The sequence below is a fragment of the Telopea speciosissima genome, chromosome 5 (genome assembly GCF_018873765.1).
Source record: "Telopea speciosissima isolate NSW1024214 ecotype Mountain lineage chromosome 5, Tspe_v1, whole genome shotgun sequence".
In the NCBI taxonomy this organism is placed as follows: domain Eukaryota; kingdom Viridiplantae; phylum Streptophyta; class Magnoliopsida; order Proteales; family Proteaceae; genus Telopea; species Telopea speciosissima.
Genome location: NC_057920.1, coordinates 45,001,999 through 45,018,660, shown reverse-complemented (window position 1 = coordinate 45,018,660; position 16,662 = coordinate 45,001,999). Strand labels below are relative to the sequence as shown.

Sequence of the window (16,662 nt, the reverse complement as noted above, 5' to 3'; positions counted from 1 at the left end):
TAGGCAATGCCTTGACAACTATTGTCACACCTCACTCCCTACACCTGGGCAGTGTGACTAGGATACACCCTTATATCCTACACTAACGCCAGGATCTACATTTGTAGTACCATGTTCACCAACCCAACATTGTTAATATGATCAGAGTACTAGCGGAAGCATATAATATTATACATAATTACAGAGTGCAGAAGCTAATTATATATTTATATTTGGTGGAAGTTTATCTCAACATCACATGGTTTGTCCAAACATACTAAGTATATATAAGTAAAAGACGATCAAAAGTAATTGTAAATGTATTTAATTACAACCCAAAGATAAAGTAAAGTAAATGTCCGGTCGGGCCTCCAGCCCTAAGTCCTACTGTGCCCCGTAGGCACACACCTTTTAGGTGCACTTTTCTCCGTGCTCCTCGTTGTCGGGAGCATTCCAAACATTGAGTCCATTAACATGCTGGTAAGAAGAAGGGTCCGCCTCAGTCGGCACTGACATATCGGCATCCACATCTAAAAAGAGAGAACCCTTGAGGGATGAGCTTCACTAAGCCTAGTGAGCAATTAGATCATGCAAGCAAGCATAATTATTCATGAATGCGCAAAACATATGATGCGTGTATGCAATGTTTCATTTTCCACCTAACATCACAACTAAGTCTAGTACTATTGCAACACCATAGGTAGCATCCTTGGTCCCGAAAATGGCGGAGCCCAACGATGTCAAACCCGAGTTGCACGGGTAGCCTGTGGTACCAGACTCTAGTAAGATTATCCGCAAACACCCTTTACAAACCCCGTCCTGGAGTTCAGTCCAAAAATACAGCCGGCACCTAAACTTTCGGCGGGACTCACCCGTGGGTTTGCTGGACATCTAAACCCCTATTAGTAAGGGTAATAGTACTAGGTACAACATCATCCTACCCAGCATACAACTATATGCATGATAGGGTACGCATATGCGTAGGGTAGAGGTTGAGTCCATTGTATCGAAATAATGGTCGGTCTGACTATCCTCTTGCCTCCTCTAGCTTACTCATACACATACAAGAGTACGACGAATGTGATACCGAAGTCACGGTCGGCCGGTCACAATCCCGTTTCCAATCCCGTTTTCATCCTAATGCAACTATTATTTCTAATGCAATATTTATCTTTACATGAGCATATAAGTAAATAACACATGGCAATCCCAAGTCCGACACCCACTCACGGCAGTTGGATCCCATCAGCCAAATTCATTTCATAACCATCATTTACATCAATATCTCGCCGCATATCCAATATCCACAATTACATTCCATTCATAGCAACTCAAGTATAAGCATAAAACCTTAAGCATCTATTTCAACTTGATAGGCATCACTCTAAACTAACATTTAATAAGGAATCAAATCTAATTTAACATTCATAGTGAGTATAGCAGATCAACATGTTAGGCATAGCATATGCATGAATGGCATTCATAAGATACATATGAGAAACACTAATATGTATCTTATGAGAAACACTCATATGTATCCAATATCCACAATCACATTCCATTCATAGCAACTCAAGTATAAGCATAAAACCCTAAGCATCTATCGTTCAACATGATAGGCATCCTAGCATAGCTAACTCTAAACTAACATTTAATAAGGAATCAAATCTAATTTAACATTCATAGTGAGTATAGCATATCAACATGTTAGGCATAGCGTATGCATGAATGGCATTCATAATATACATTTGAAAAACAATCCACAATTAAGTTCGAATATCTAATCCACTCACCAAAATTGTTGTCAGTAAAAGATTATAAGTTCCCGTGTACGCGTACGCCTTCACAGTAGGTAGAGGATACCCTAGAATGTCAGGTTACAAAGGTACATTTGTCGGGAAAAGATCTGAAGGTCAAATCCTAGGTCAAACTTCTTGAACAACACCTTTTAAGCATGTGCAGTCGATGGTGCGGTCTGTGCAGGCAGGAGCCCTTTTCCTACAAGATTCCATTCGTGCGGTTGATGGTGCGGTCAATGTTCCATCATCTGTACCCATGGACCGCACAAACCATTTTTTGCTGATTTTCAGCAATGGCTTGGGTTGTGGGTGGTCTTCGAGCATGGGGCCTACATGGGATCAATTGGGGAGTATTTCTAGCCTCCTAGGGTTGCAATTGGTCATTGATGCACGACCCAATTGGGGTTCTATATAGAAATGGGCTCCTAGACCCAAGAAACCCACAAATTTTGGGTGCATTGATGGTGGTTTGATCATGGGGCTGGGAAATGGTCAATTGGGGATTTGAATTGATGCTTCCAGCATTCAATTGAGTAGATTAATCAATAGAAATGAAAAACCCTATGATCTAAATCCAGATTCAAACAATCACCTAATTCCTAAGGAAATCAATAGAGATTGAGAAGTAGAAGGGTGCTCACAATGGCAAAAAGATTGGATCAGTAAGGGGAAGTGTTCCTGAGCTTGGATCAGTTCCTTCCTTCTCGCGTTCTCCTTGCTTAGGCTGAGCTTCCAATTAGCTAGGTTGATGGTGGAGCTCAAGAACAGCTCAGATTTGGGATTAGGGCAGCAAAGGGCTCACTTCTTCTTCCTTCATCTCTTGCTCTCCATGTTTTCCTCCTCTCTCCCTTACTGGAAATGGTGAAATGAGGGTGGAGGCTAGGGTTTATCAATTATAGGATAATATACTTAGAGTCTGTTTGGCTGGGACAGTTTATTTGCCTTAAAAGGTATTTAAAAGTAATTAAACAGTAGTTGTGCTTAGGTGGACTTTAGATTAGGTGTCCCAATGACTAGGATAGGTCAAATAGGTCCAAAGCCACCTAGGAATGCCAAGTGCCAAGTCCCTAGGTCGAACCATGTGGGGTCCATACTCAAAGATTCCATTTTTTGGACAATATAAGCCTGTGCGGATGATCTGTGTGGTCTGTGTATTCGATCGACCGCAGGGTCATTTGCATGATCTGCACAGGGCAAAACTTGTTGAAATTGACTCCGATTGTCTCGGGGTTTTCTCTGGGGTCTTCATACATGCAAGTGGATTAAGTCTAAGTGGTTTATATAATCCAAATGCACATGTTACAAAGCTTAATTCATCCAATTGGATTAAGATCAGTCACCTACTCCCAGACTTCCGGAAGTAGCTTGGCATGAAGTCCAGTCACTTAGCTGGCGGTCCTACATGCACAGTTCATATTAGTCTAGGTTTTGGGTGTGGTTGTAACATCTATGCTCTAGAATGACTGTGAGGAATAGAAACTGATCACAGGACCATATCTTCTGCTTATTCATATTGTACTTGATGTTTCTTCTTGTGTTCCAGAGATATGGAAGCTTTAACATCTCTGAGATATAATATGGTCCCATGTTCGTGGTTGTTGATTACATACAGGCATCCTTGTTAGGGTCCTAAACTCCTGAGTATATATTATATATGGATCTTGATCTTTTTGTTGTTGAGACACATTTTGGATGAGTTATAGATGCAAGTCATATGTGGGCATAATTAAAGGTATGTATGATGGTGTGGTGACAAGTGTAAGAACTGTGGAAGGTCAAAGTAGTGAATTCCCAATTACGTTTGGGTTACATCAAGGATAAGGTTTTAGCCCTTATTTGTTTGTGGTTATTATGGATGATTTCACCAGAGACATTCAAGAAGAGGTTCCCTGGTGTTATACTTTTTGCTGATGATATTGTTTTGGTGGATGAGACAAAAGCAGGGATTAACACCAAGTTAGAGTTATGGAGATCAACCTTAGAATCAAAAGGTTTTAAGATAAGTCGAATGAAGATGGAGTATATGGTGTGTAACTTTGGTTGCACTAGGACGGATAATGAGGTGGTGAAAATTGATGAGAGGAAGATTTGACAAAGTAATTATTTTAGGTAACTTGGTTCAGTCATGAGTTGGAGTTTGGCAAACAAAGCTGATTTCCTCTCTACCGCCAGTCCACCACCTGCAAATCCTGCAATTTTTGGGAATTTTCTTTAAGTTAGTTGTTTGTACTTTGTAGCAGCTTGCCAGCTTGAGCCATTGAAGATTCTATTTGATATTTTGATTTCAGCACTGCCACTTCCCCTTAAGAGTTAAGACTTGATATATTTACAGAAATAGAATTGCCACTCTTGTTTTTTTGGATGAATAAAAATTTCATTAACAAGAAGAAAGAACTACAAAGGGCCCCCAAAAGGGAGAAAGAAAAAGGAAAAGAAATACACAAATACACAAGCAGCCTCTACCTCAAGAAGAGGAGGAAGAAGGCTGGAGAGAGGAAGAGGGAAATCCCCAAGACACAACAATATGTCTGTTCCTTGGGGAATCAGCACAAACAAACTGAACAGAAGAAAGCTTTGATCTAATATCAAAAGCAATGGCATCCCAAATCTATCTAAGAGACGTAGAGTTGGAGGTCCATTTCCTGATGTTACGCTCCATCCAAATGTGATTGATGACAGTGCAAAAAGCAAGCTTCCCCACAGAGTCGCAAATAGAAGAACCACCAAAAGTCATGTCGACCCAAATCCATTCTCGATCAAAAGAAAGGATTCTCCTTCGACGGGGCCAGCATTTATTGAGAATACCTTGCCAAATGGAGCGGGGGAGAGGACAATCAAAAAAGAGATGATCTTTGTCCTCCACAACATTCCAACAAAGGCAGCATTAAAGGGAGACTTGGATCTGCCGATGGCGAAGAAAGGACTGCGTTGGAAGGCAGTTAGATAGAGCTCTTCATGCTGTAAAACAGTGCTTAGGGATATGATATTTGAACCAGAGAAGCTTCCTCCAAGGAACCAGAGGACCTCTGACCCTGACAAGATTCCAGGCAGATTTGTAGCTGAAGAGACCTGAAGATGCAGGAATCCAAAAAACACAATCATCCCTCCCAGAGGGTCTTCTACGAATGGAAGGCAAAACATCCCACACTGAGTTGAGAACTGGATGGGAGTAGGGAGGATCCTGTGAAAGACGGATCGAACTGAGAGGGGGGGTGAATCAGTTCCCTTAAATTTTACGGCGTCTTCTGCAAACGACACAGTCGTTTATAGTCTCACCTCGCACCACCAGAACGTGGCCAGGTCTACTAAGACTATAAACCCACTTTGCAAAACAGGGATTAGTCTCCAACAAAAAAAATTAGACACAGAGACACAATTTACGTGGTTTACCTCACAGTATGTGAAAGCTACGTCCACTGAGCAATACCCCTCAGGGTTTCGTATATGCCCAATACTCAACAACAGTACAATTAGCCGCCCCTACGGCCAGGATACCCATTACCCTGCTTCAACCTCTCACCTCAGTGAGGTCAAGGACTTCAATCCCCAATATAAAATGGCCTCAGCCTTACAATCAATCAACCCAATAATCAGATTTCAATCACAAACCCAACCTTTAACAGATTACACAGAGACAATGATTTGTGAACATGTTTACCTTCTCAAAGGAAAACTCCCAACTCCAAATGAATGGTGTGAGATCTTCAACCGGACGAATCAAGCACTCGAATCCATCACTAACAACCAAACCGATGCTTTCTGACGATTTCCTTCGCGCCTCTGCTCTCGAATCACGTCGGAATGGTAAAAGATGACTTCTCCTCGATTTCCTTCTTCACTAGGGCTCCAAAGATGCGCTTTTGGTCCTTTAACGAGAATATATATACAATGCTAAAAGATACCCTTCGGACCAATGAGAAAGAAGCTAGAAAACGCAAAATCCTTGTTGCCAACATTGACAACACTGCCAAGAGCACCAACAAATTCCCCCTTTGGAATTGTTGGCAACACAACGAACAAACCGACGCCACACCTCTCTTCTCCACCTTTGACAACAAGTACAAATGGACAGCCACCAAAAACACGCTACCCCTAGCTGAGATGCCAAAGAAGAACCGCCACTCCCCCTGTACAAAGGTCTGCTACAAATGGCTAGGCAACACCCAGCTTCTCTCTTAATTTCTCAAATGCCTCTTTGGGAAGAGCCTTTGTAAAGATGTCAGCAACTTGGTCAGTTGTGGGCACAAACTCTAACTGAATGGTCTGCTCAGTCACTTTGTCATTCAAAAAATGATAACGGATGTTGATGTGCTTCGTTTTGGAGTGTTGAACTGGGTTCTTGGAGATGTTGATAGCACTCCCATGGTCACACATTATAGAGACAGACGCATCGATCACAACTCCGAAATCAGCCACTTGTCTTTTCATCTATAGCACTTGGGTACAACATGTTGCCGCTGCAATGTATTCAGCCTCTGCAGTAGACAAGGACACTGAATCTTGCTTCTTGCTATACTATGCAACCAAGCTTGAACCAAGATAGAAAGCACCACCACTTGTGAGTTAGATTTTAGGTTTAGTTAGAAGAGTAGAACAAGGTGAGAGAGAGGAGAAGAGGTGAGAGGAAGAAGGAGACAAGGAGAGAACAAGAGAGAGTATTACGGTTGAATCTTGTGTGTGTGAGAGATCTCTCTCCACACCTATATTGTTTCGCTAATAGGAATAATAGAATTACATACACCTCCCTAAGGAGGTAAAGAGGAAAAAGGAGAAATTACATATTAAGGCAACTAGTCAATAAGCTAGTTCCCAAACTACCCTTAGAACATAACTACTAGTAACTCTAACACTCCCCCTCAAGCTGGAGAATATATATCATGCATTCCCAGCTTACTTAAGAGAGTTCTAAACTAAGGAAAAGCAAGAGCTTTGGTGAAGATGTCTGCCAGCTGATCACCAGTCTGCACAAAAGGAGTACAAATGCAGCCAGAGTCTATCTTCTCCTTGATAAAGTGCCTGTCAACCTCAATGTGTTTAGTTCGGTCATGTTGGACTGGATTGTGGGCAATACTAATGGCAGCCTTCTTGTCACAGTAGAGTCTCATAGGACCTTCTGTATCAAACCCCAGTTCCTGAACAAGCCTTTTCAACCATATGAGTTCACAAACACCATGAGCCATAGCTCGAAATTCTGCCTCTGCACTGGATTTGGCCACAACATGTTGTTTTTTGCTTCTCCAAGTAACCAAATTACCTCCCACAAAGGTACAATAGCCGGAGGTAGATCTCCTGTCTGTAATAGAGCCAGCCCAATCAGCATCATTGAAGCCTTCTACTCGCAAGTGATTGTGTTTGGCATACAACAATCCTTTCCCTGGAGAGGACTTCAAATACCTAAGAATGCGATACACAACATCCAAGTGGCCACTCTTGGGAGCATGCATGAATTGGCTCACCACTCCCACTGCATAGGAGATGTCTGGGCGAGTCATAGCAAGATAGATAAGCTTCCCCACAAGCCTTTGGTACTTTCCCGCATCAACCAGTGGAGAACCACAATCTTCTCCCAGTTTATGATTCTGCTCAATGGGAGAATTTGCTGGTTTGCAGCCTGACATCCCTGTCTCTGTCAACAAATAAAAAACAAACTTCCGTTGACATATGTTGATTCCTTTCTTGGTCCTTGATACTTCAATTCCTAAGAAGTACCGCAAGGGGCCCAGATCTTTGATCTCAAACTGCTGTGCCAGGTAGTTTTTCAGCTTACCTACCTCTGTTATATCATCCCCTGTGACCACAATATCATCAACATACACAATGAGGGCTGTGATAGTACCATTGCCCCGCTTGGTAAAGAGAGTGTGATCAGCTTGACTCTGGGAATACCCATTCTTCAGAATAGCTTGCCGGAAGCGCTCAAACCATGCCTTGGGTGATTGTTTGAGACCATTTAGTGCCTTCTTGAGGAGGCACACTTTCCCTTAGGCATTTTGAAGCCTGGAGGTGTTTGCATGTACACTTCTTCTTCCAAGTCACCATGAAGAAAAGCATTCTTCACATCTAATTGATATAATGGCCAGTCATTATTGGTAGCCAAAGATAAGAGGACTCTTATAGAATTGTGCTTGGCCACTGGAGCAAATGTCTCATGATAGTCAATCCCATAGACCTGACTGTATCCCTTGGCAACTAATCTTGCTTTGTATCTTTCAACACTGCCATAAGATTTATACTTGATTGTATAGACCCATCTGCATCCAACTAGGACATGCCCCTTGGGAAGGTCCACCAATTGCCAAGTACCATTCTTCTCAAAGGCCATCATCTCCTCAGACATAGCTTGTCTCCACTTTGGGTCAGACATAGCATCAGTGCATTCCTGGGAATAGAAGCCGTAGAGAGAACAGTACTAAAGGCCATACTTGTAGGAGAAAGAGCATCATAGTAAATAAACTGTGCTATAGGATTAGTACAAGCTCTTTTCCCTTTTCTAATAGCAATAGGAAGGTCTAAATCACATGGAGGAGGAGGGATGTCACCTGGCTGAGAGTGAGGAACCTTAAGATGTGGATCTGGATCCAAAGAGGATTCTTGGTAGGTCTGCTTTCCTTAATTATGTACACCTTCACCTTTTTTGTAGGTAATGTGGTAATCCTTCTCCTTACTAGGACCACTTTCAACCACCAATTCTGTATTCACATCTGATTGGTCACTAGTATTAACCACATCCACAGTCTTGTGTGTACCAATGTCAAACATGAAAGGAGAGATAGGGAGAGGAGAATGAAGAAAATCAGCAGCCTGTTCACTTCCACACTTCTCCCCCTTGAAGAGGATGCTGAGAAGGGGCAAAGAAAGGAACAGATTCAAGGAAGGTGACATCCTTTGAGATAAGACACCTGCGAGAAGAAGGATGGTAGCACTTGTAACCCTTGGTAATAGAAGAGTACCCAAGGAAGAGACACTTGAGGGCTTTGGGATCAAGTTTAGTACGGGCAGATTTGATTACATGCACATAACACACGCAACCAAAGACCTTAGGGGGGAAGAGAGAAAGCAGAAACCTTGGGAGATAAGATATCCAAGGGAGATTTGTAAGCAAGAAGTTTGGTAGGCATGCGATTGATGAGAAAAGAGGCAGTAAGAAGAGCGGCATACCAAAAGGTCTTGGGGACATGCATACCAAACAAGAGACTACGGGTGACCTCCAATAAATGGCGATTCTTCCTCTCAGCAACCCCATTTTGTTGGGGTGTGTCAACCCATGCTAGCTGATGGAGAATGCCATTATCAGTAAAGAAGGTTTGGAGGCCTCCAAACATGTATTCCCCCCTTTATCAGATTGAACAATTTTGATCCGAGTGTCAAACTGAGTAAGAATCATCAGATAAAAGGTTTTAAATGCATCACAAACATCACTTTTATGTTTCATAAGAACAGTCCAAGTAGCACGAGAAAAATCATCAACAAAGGACACAAAGTAACGATAACCAAATAAAGAGGTAGTAGGGGAAGGTCCCCAAACATCAGTGTGCACAAGATGAAAAGGAGCAGCAGTTCTATTACCATGATATGGATAAGGGGAACGACAATGTTTGGCAAACATACATGGTTCACATTGAAAAACATGAGAAGAAGCAACAGAAGAAAATAAGTGAGGCAACTGTTTCCTCATTACAACAAAAGATGGGTGGCCAAGACGCCGATGCCATAACATAACGGACTCCACAGAACTACTCTCAGTAAGGCCACACACATAAGACTGAGCTGTGGGCAAAAAAGGGTAAAAAAGGTAAAGGCCTTGCTCTTCACGTCCACTACCAATAATCCTCTTCGTCACCAAATCCTGAAAGAGACAGTGAGAAGGGAAAAATGTGACACAACAATTCAAAGATTTCGTCAAGTGACTCACAGATAAAAGATTAACTGTAAGGTTAGGAACATGAAGAACAGAAGTAAGAGAAATAGATGAGGTGACAGGAATACTACCCTTACCAGATATGGAGGATAGGGAGCCATCAGCTATTCTAACCTTATCCATACCAGAACAAATGGTATAGGAATCGTAATTATGGGACGTACCAGTCATATGGTCAGTAGCACCAGAGTCAATGACCCAAGATTGGGCTGCAGTAGAGACCTGTAAGGCTGAGGATGATGAGGGGCTGGCTACAGAAGGTGTAGAAGATGTGCTAAGCTGTGACTTGACCTGGTGAACCACTGTCTCCATAAAGGTGGAGTCATCCTGTATAGTATCTACCTCAGTCATCACAGAGTGAGCTCGAGCTCCCCCTCTACGGCCACCACGGCCACGTGTGCCAGGAGGACGGCCATGAAGAGACCAACACCTATCCTTGGTGTGTCCAGTTCTCCCACAATGATCACATTTAAACCGGTCCCGACTAACTCCACTGGCACCGACTATCTCCACTGCATTGGCTACCTCTCGGGTAGGCCCCGGTCCTCTACCACCTCCACGGGTGTCTCTGGAAGAGCTGGAGTTGAGGGCTGACCTCTCAAGAGTGGATACTGAAGTTGGCTCCATAGCAACACACCGAGTCTCCTCACTCTGTGAGTAACAGACCTCACTAAGAGAAGGAAAGGGAGATCAGCCTAAGATCTGGAGCCTAATGGGCTCATAGTCGGGATTCAGGCCACCAAGTAAAGTGAAGACACGCTCTTTTTCAAGAGTCTGATATACCTTAGCCTCATCCTCTGGGTCCTTTAAGTGGAGATCCCTGTAGTGGTCATATTCTTCCAAAAGGCCAAGAAAGGCATTGTAGTACTCCGAAATGGTCCTATCACCCTGCCTCATGGAGTTAATCTTTTGGTGAAGCTGATAGACCTTGGCAGAGTCACCCATTCTATCAAAAGTCTGTTAAACACTATCCCAGATTGCCTTGGCAGTCTCCTTTCTTATAAACCTTCGTCCAATCTCAGGAGTCATAGAGAATATCAGCCATGTCATGACTGTAGAATTGTCGGCCTCCCATTGGTCATAGGTAGGTGAACTAGGCTCTGGGGCAGTAATAGTGCCTGTAATGTACCCCAATTTCCGTTTGCTTTTCAGTGAAAGCCTCACAGAGTGTGACCAGTCCAAATAGTTGGTACCATCAACCTTCACAAAGGAGATCTGTGTAGGTGTGTTCTCATAAACAATTGGAGGAGCTGTGGGAGGGGGCTGTGAAGCAGCCGAACCAAGCTCAGATGTAGCTGTATCACCCATATTATGTGGGAAGGAACACTTGACCATAAAATAGATAACAAGCAGCAGTTGGGGAGTACACACTCAACCCTAAAAGAAGAGTCCAAACACCAAGCTGAAATTCCAGCAAGGAGAAAAACAGAGAAAAAATGGGCAGAACTTCACCCTAACATTTTTCAAGAAGGAGAATCCACTCAAAAACAGCTCCAAGACCTCATCTAGAGGTGTCCATAATCATCCCACAAGCAAGAAGAAAGCCCATATTACACAAAAAGCAAAATACAAGCAGCTAGTAGCAGTCTCTGTTTTACCTGGGCAGAACAGAAGTTCACGAAACTGAGCTATGCTCAAAGGAACTCAGTAACCAGCAAAGGGGAACCCAAGAGGCATGAAGAAGACCTAAAAACGATCTCAGTGGGCTGCTCCATGGTCCAAATACATGCTGAAATGCAGGTGAAACAAGGACTGCAACAGAGAACTGGCGGAAGCCCTAGCAGGTCTTTGGTTGTCTTCAAAACTCAATAGAACCTTCAAAGCAGCTCAAATAACTTCATCCATCATTGAAACAGGTTGTGTAGAACCTTTCGCAGACCATCTCAACAAACTTTCTTTACATAAGGTCCTTCTCCTTGGAATCTCTTGAGCTTTCGGATTCCAAAGAGAGGAAAAGAATGGGAGGCAAAAAAGGAGTAAAACGACTCTCAAACCCTATGGTAGCTCTGATACCAAGTTAGATTTTAGGTTTAGTTAGAAGAGAAGAACAAGGTGAGAGAGAGGAGAAGAGGTGAGAGGAAGAAGGAGACAAGGAGAGAACAAGAGAGAGTATTACGGTTGAATCTTGTGTGTGTGTGGGAGATCTCTCTCCACACCTATATTGTTTCACTAATAGGAATAATAGAATTACATACACCTCCCTAAGGAGGTAAAAAGAAAAAAGGAGAAATTACATATTAAGGCAACTAGTCAATAAGCTAGTTCCCAAACTACCCTTAGAACATAACTACTAGTAACTCTAACATTGTGCTCTTCCTGTCATCAATTGATCCTGCCCAATCAGCATTTGAAAATGCTGTCAATATGAAACTGTCAGCCTTTGGATACCAGAGTCCATAGTCAACTGTGCCCAGCAAGTATCTCAAGATCCTTTTTACAACCATCAATCGAGCTTCCTTTGGGTCAGCCTTAAATCGAGCAACTAAACACACTGCCTGCAGAATATCTGGCCTGGATGCTGTAAGATAGAGTAACCCTCCTACCATTGACCGATGCATAGTCTGGTCAACTCCTGAAGACTCATCCAACTTGCTCAGTTTACACCCAACTGCCAATGGTGTTCCAACTGGTTTGCTATCATTCAATTGCAAATTTTTTCAGCAACTCCTTTGTGTATTTGGATTGGGAAATAAAAATACCATCTTGCCTCTGTTGCACATGCAAGCCAAGAAAGTAAGTCAGCTCACCAAGCATAGACATCTCAAACTCTGACTTCATCTTCTCTGCAAATCTCTTGCATACATCTTCACAGTGACCTCCAAATATAATGTCGTCCACATAGACTACAACTATCAACTGACTATTACCTTTTGTAGTCACATAAAGATTGCTATCCACTGTAACCTTCTATAGACCCAACTGACACAAATAGCTGTCCAGCCTGGAATACCAAGCTCTAGGTGCCTGCTTCAAGCCATATAATGCCTTCTTTAGCCGACATACAAGATCTGGATCCTCTCCCAACTGAAAACCATCAGGTTGCTCTATCTACACCAGTTCCTCAAGATACCCATTAAGGAATGCAGACTTCACATCCATCTGGTATACTTTGAACCCTCTATACATTGCCAATGCCAAAAACATACGAATGGATTCCAGCCGAGCAACTGGAGCGAAGGTCTCTTCAAAATCAATCCCTTCAACCTGAGAATACCCTTTGCACACTAATCTGGCCTTGTTCCTTATTACCGGACCATGGTCATTCAACTTGTTTCTGAACACCCATTTGGTGCCTATTACATTCTTGTTCATTGGCCTTGGTACCAACTCCCAAGTCTCATTCTTTTCTATTTGATCTAACTCTTCATTCATGGCTTGAACCCAATTATCATCTTTAACTGCTTCTGCAATTGTCTTTGGCTCTACCTTGGATAGTAAAGAGAACACTTGTTTTGGTTTCCTTACTGTCCTTGTTTGAGTTCCAGCATTTGGATCTCCAATTATTTGTTGAGGTGGATGAATCTTCTGTATATGAGTGTCCCTAGGCCTGCCATCATTTTCAACCTTTGTTACAGCCTCATCAACTTCTGTATTTTTCTGTCTGTTGCTCCACATCAGCAGTCTCATCATCACCATCATCAAAGTCTTCATAGTACTGACCATTAGAATTTGAGGTTTTCACTGTGGGAAGCTGTTCATCAAAATTAACATCTGAGCTCTCCACCACTTTGCCCAATCTCTTGTTGAAGCATCTATAAGCCTTGCTTTTAGTGGAATACCCCAGAAATATTCCCTCATCTGACCTTTCATCAAACTTACCCAAGTTTTCATCATTTCACTTGATGTAGCATTTTGAACCAAAACCAAATACTCTCAAGTATTTGGCTGTAGCCTTTCTTTCAAACCAGAGCTCATATGGGGGGTCTTGGACTCATTTGGCCTCAACATGCACCTGTTCTGAATATGTACTGCTGCGTGTACAGCCTCCTTCCAAAATTTCTTAGACACATTGTGCTTACTAAGCATGGTTCTTGCCATTTCTTGGACAGTTCGGTTCTTCCTCTCAACTACTCCATTCTGCTGTGGAGTCCTGGCTGCACTATGCTGCATCTAAATTCCATGATCATTGCAAAATTTAGCAAAGACATTCCAAGTGAATTCTTTGCTTTGGTCAGATCTGAGACACTTTATCCTTCTTCCTGTCTGGTTCTCAACCCTTTCCGTGTAAATTTTAAAACACTGTAATGCCTCTGTCTGGTCTTTCAAGAACATAACACATGGCATTCTTGAGAAATCATCAATAAACAAAATGAAGTACCTTTCTCCACCAATAGCTTCATTTCTCATGAGCCCACAGAGATCTGTATGCACAAAATCAAGTAGCTATCTACTGTTGTGCTCCTTTGCTTTGTAAGAGGCTCTGGTTTGCTTCCCTTTCTGACATGAGCTGCATACATGATCATGGGGACTGTGATCTTGGGAAGATTTCTTACTGCCTTCTTCTTGCTGATTTTGGCAAGATTTCTGAAATTTATATGATCCATCCTCCTGTGCCATAACCAGCTCTCATCTGCCTGACTCATCAAGCAGCTGGGTTCACTTTCTTCTGATAGAGTATGCAAATTTCCAACTGCTCTAGTGCCTCTAGCCACTGTTTTCCCATTCTTGACCTTTCTAATAACACAACCATCTTTGGAGAAGACCACTTCATTTCCCTTTTCACATATTTGGCTTACTGAAAGTAGATTGTGTTTCAGTCTGTTCACATACCAAACATCATGTGACTCAATCTTTCCACTATTCAACTAGACTGTGCCTTTGCCTTCAATTTTCGCTCCTCCTTTATTTCCAAACCTCACATTACCCCCATCAATAGATTTCAGGTTTAGAAATCTGCCTTTGTCTCCAGACATGTGGTTGCTACATCCACTATCTAAGATCCATGGCTTGGTCTTCACATTAGCTTTGAAAGCAGCCTGCACAACAAGTGCCTTGTCACCTTCATCACTAATCTCCTTTTGCTTCTCTACCCACAACTTTTTCAACAACAGTGATAGGCTCTCTTGCTTTTCTTTGCTTTGACTTTGCTTGAGCATTTTGTTTTTGTTCTCTTTCAACTTGTCTTTGCAATGGTAGGACAGCCCTGCACCCCACAGCTGTATGACCTGTCCTTTGACACCTGTAGCACACAACTTCTTCTTCTTCTTCAGTCAATGAAGCAAACCTGTTGAAAGTAACTGTATTAGTAGACTTGGTCCTCTTCTTACATTCTGCAATTTTATTACCGTAGGCATTGCACATTTGCACCCATAGTAATATCCATAAAACCTTTGTTTCTTCTAGTAGCTCCTTGACATATTGTAGCCAACAGATTCAAAGCCTTCATTGTCAACTCTCCTTTTTATGCCCTTGTTGTTCTTGGACTTCTGCTGTTTTTTTGTCTGGATTTGCTTCCCAGATGATGATTCTGGTTCATCCACCTTCGCCTTGCCTTTCTAAGCTTCATTAAATTGACAGTTCCTTGCCCTGTGCCCATAAGCACTACAGATCTTACAGTAGCCTAAGAAATGAGGTTTGAACCTTTGAGTTACATTTGTAGTAAAGGTCTTTTCAAACTCCCCCTCAGTTTGTGCATCTTTTTTGCCTGCAGCAGTATCATCTGTGCTTGTAATGATTGATTCTGGTTCTTTCACTTGAGATGTCAATATGGACATAGGCTCATTGCTACTAGACTCTCTGGTCTTCTTGAGTTCATCAATCTCACTTTGTAAAGACTGTTCCTTTTTAATAGTTCCTTACATTCTCCTGTCTTTGATTCAAGATTAAGGCTGATGTTGTCATTGAAATCTTTCAGTTCCTCCATTGTGGCCTTCAGTTCCTCTACAATTTTCTCCTTCTCTTTTAATTGGCTGTGTAGAGAATTGCACTTTTGCTTAGCAACTTTCAGATCAGGCAGAGCTTCAAATAGCTTGGCTTCTAAATCAAACTGCTACTCTATTATATCCACTTCACTGTCATTTCCTTTCGCTGTTTTTCTCCTTGAAGGCCATAAACAATGTTTCAGTATATTCAGTATCTGATTGCTCTTCTTCAGATGATTCATCAGAGGAGGCTTTGCTCTTCTTTGAAATCAAACCCTTTTTCTTGTAGTTACTCTTTTTGGGAACAAATTTCTTCTTGCCTTTCTTGTATTTGCTTTCCCCTGCATCTTCATCATTGGAGTCAGAATCTTGACTCTTCTTTGGACACTTGGAGGCAAAGTGTCCTGGCTCACCACAATCGAAGCATCTTAGAGGCAACTTTCCTTCGAATTTGCTGCTGCCCTTTTTGAGTCTTCTGGCAAGATAGGCAATCAGTTCATCATCAGAATCTTCTGCTTCAATATTGTCTTCATCAATCTTCATCTTTCTCATAGCCTTGAAGGTTGTTTCCTTCTCTTTGATTACAGGATCAACCATTCTCATCTCATAGGCAGTCAGAGTCCCATGCAACTCATCTAGGCTCAGCTTGTTAAAATCCTTTGACTCTTCAATTGCAGAGACCTTGGCATAGAATTAACTGTCTCACTGACACGACCCATGAACTGCTCGATAGATTCATCTTCTGTCATCTTCAGATTTTCAAACACTATTAAGTAATGCTGTAGCTTTACTTCCTTGATCTTCTCATCACCTTCATGGAAACTAACAAGTTTATCCCAGATTTCTTTAGCTGTAGTGCAACTAGACACTCTAGTTGCTTCAGTGCTGGCTATGGAACCCAGTAGGGCATTAACGGCCTTAGCATCATTCTCCAATTTCTTCACTTATCATCGATCAAGTCTGCCTCTGAATGTGTGTAACCATTTTTCACTGAGATCCATACTCCATAACCCAATGACTTGAGATAGAATTCCATCCTGGTCTTCCAAAGTTTAAAATTCGTACCATCAAAGTAAGGTATTTTGGTTGCCATACTGCTACTCTC

At 42.2% G+C, this 16,662-nt stretch overlaps 1 protein-coding gene across 1 annotated transcript in view; it reads left to right on the top strand.

Moving 5' to 3' along the window:
* Window positions 1–16,662, top strand: part of LOC122662427 — a 61,913-nt gene that overhangs the window by 22,656 nt on the left and 22,595 nt on the right. The window lies entirely within an intron of this gene.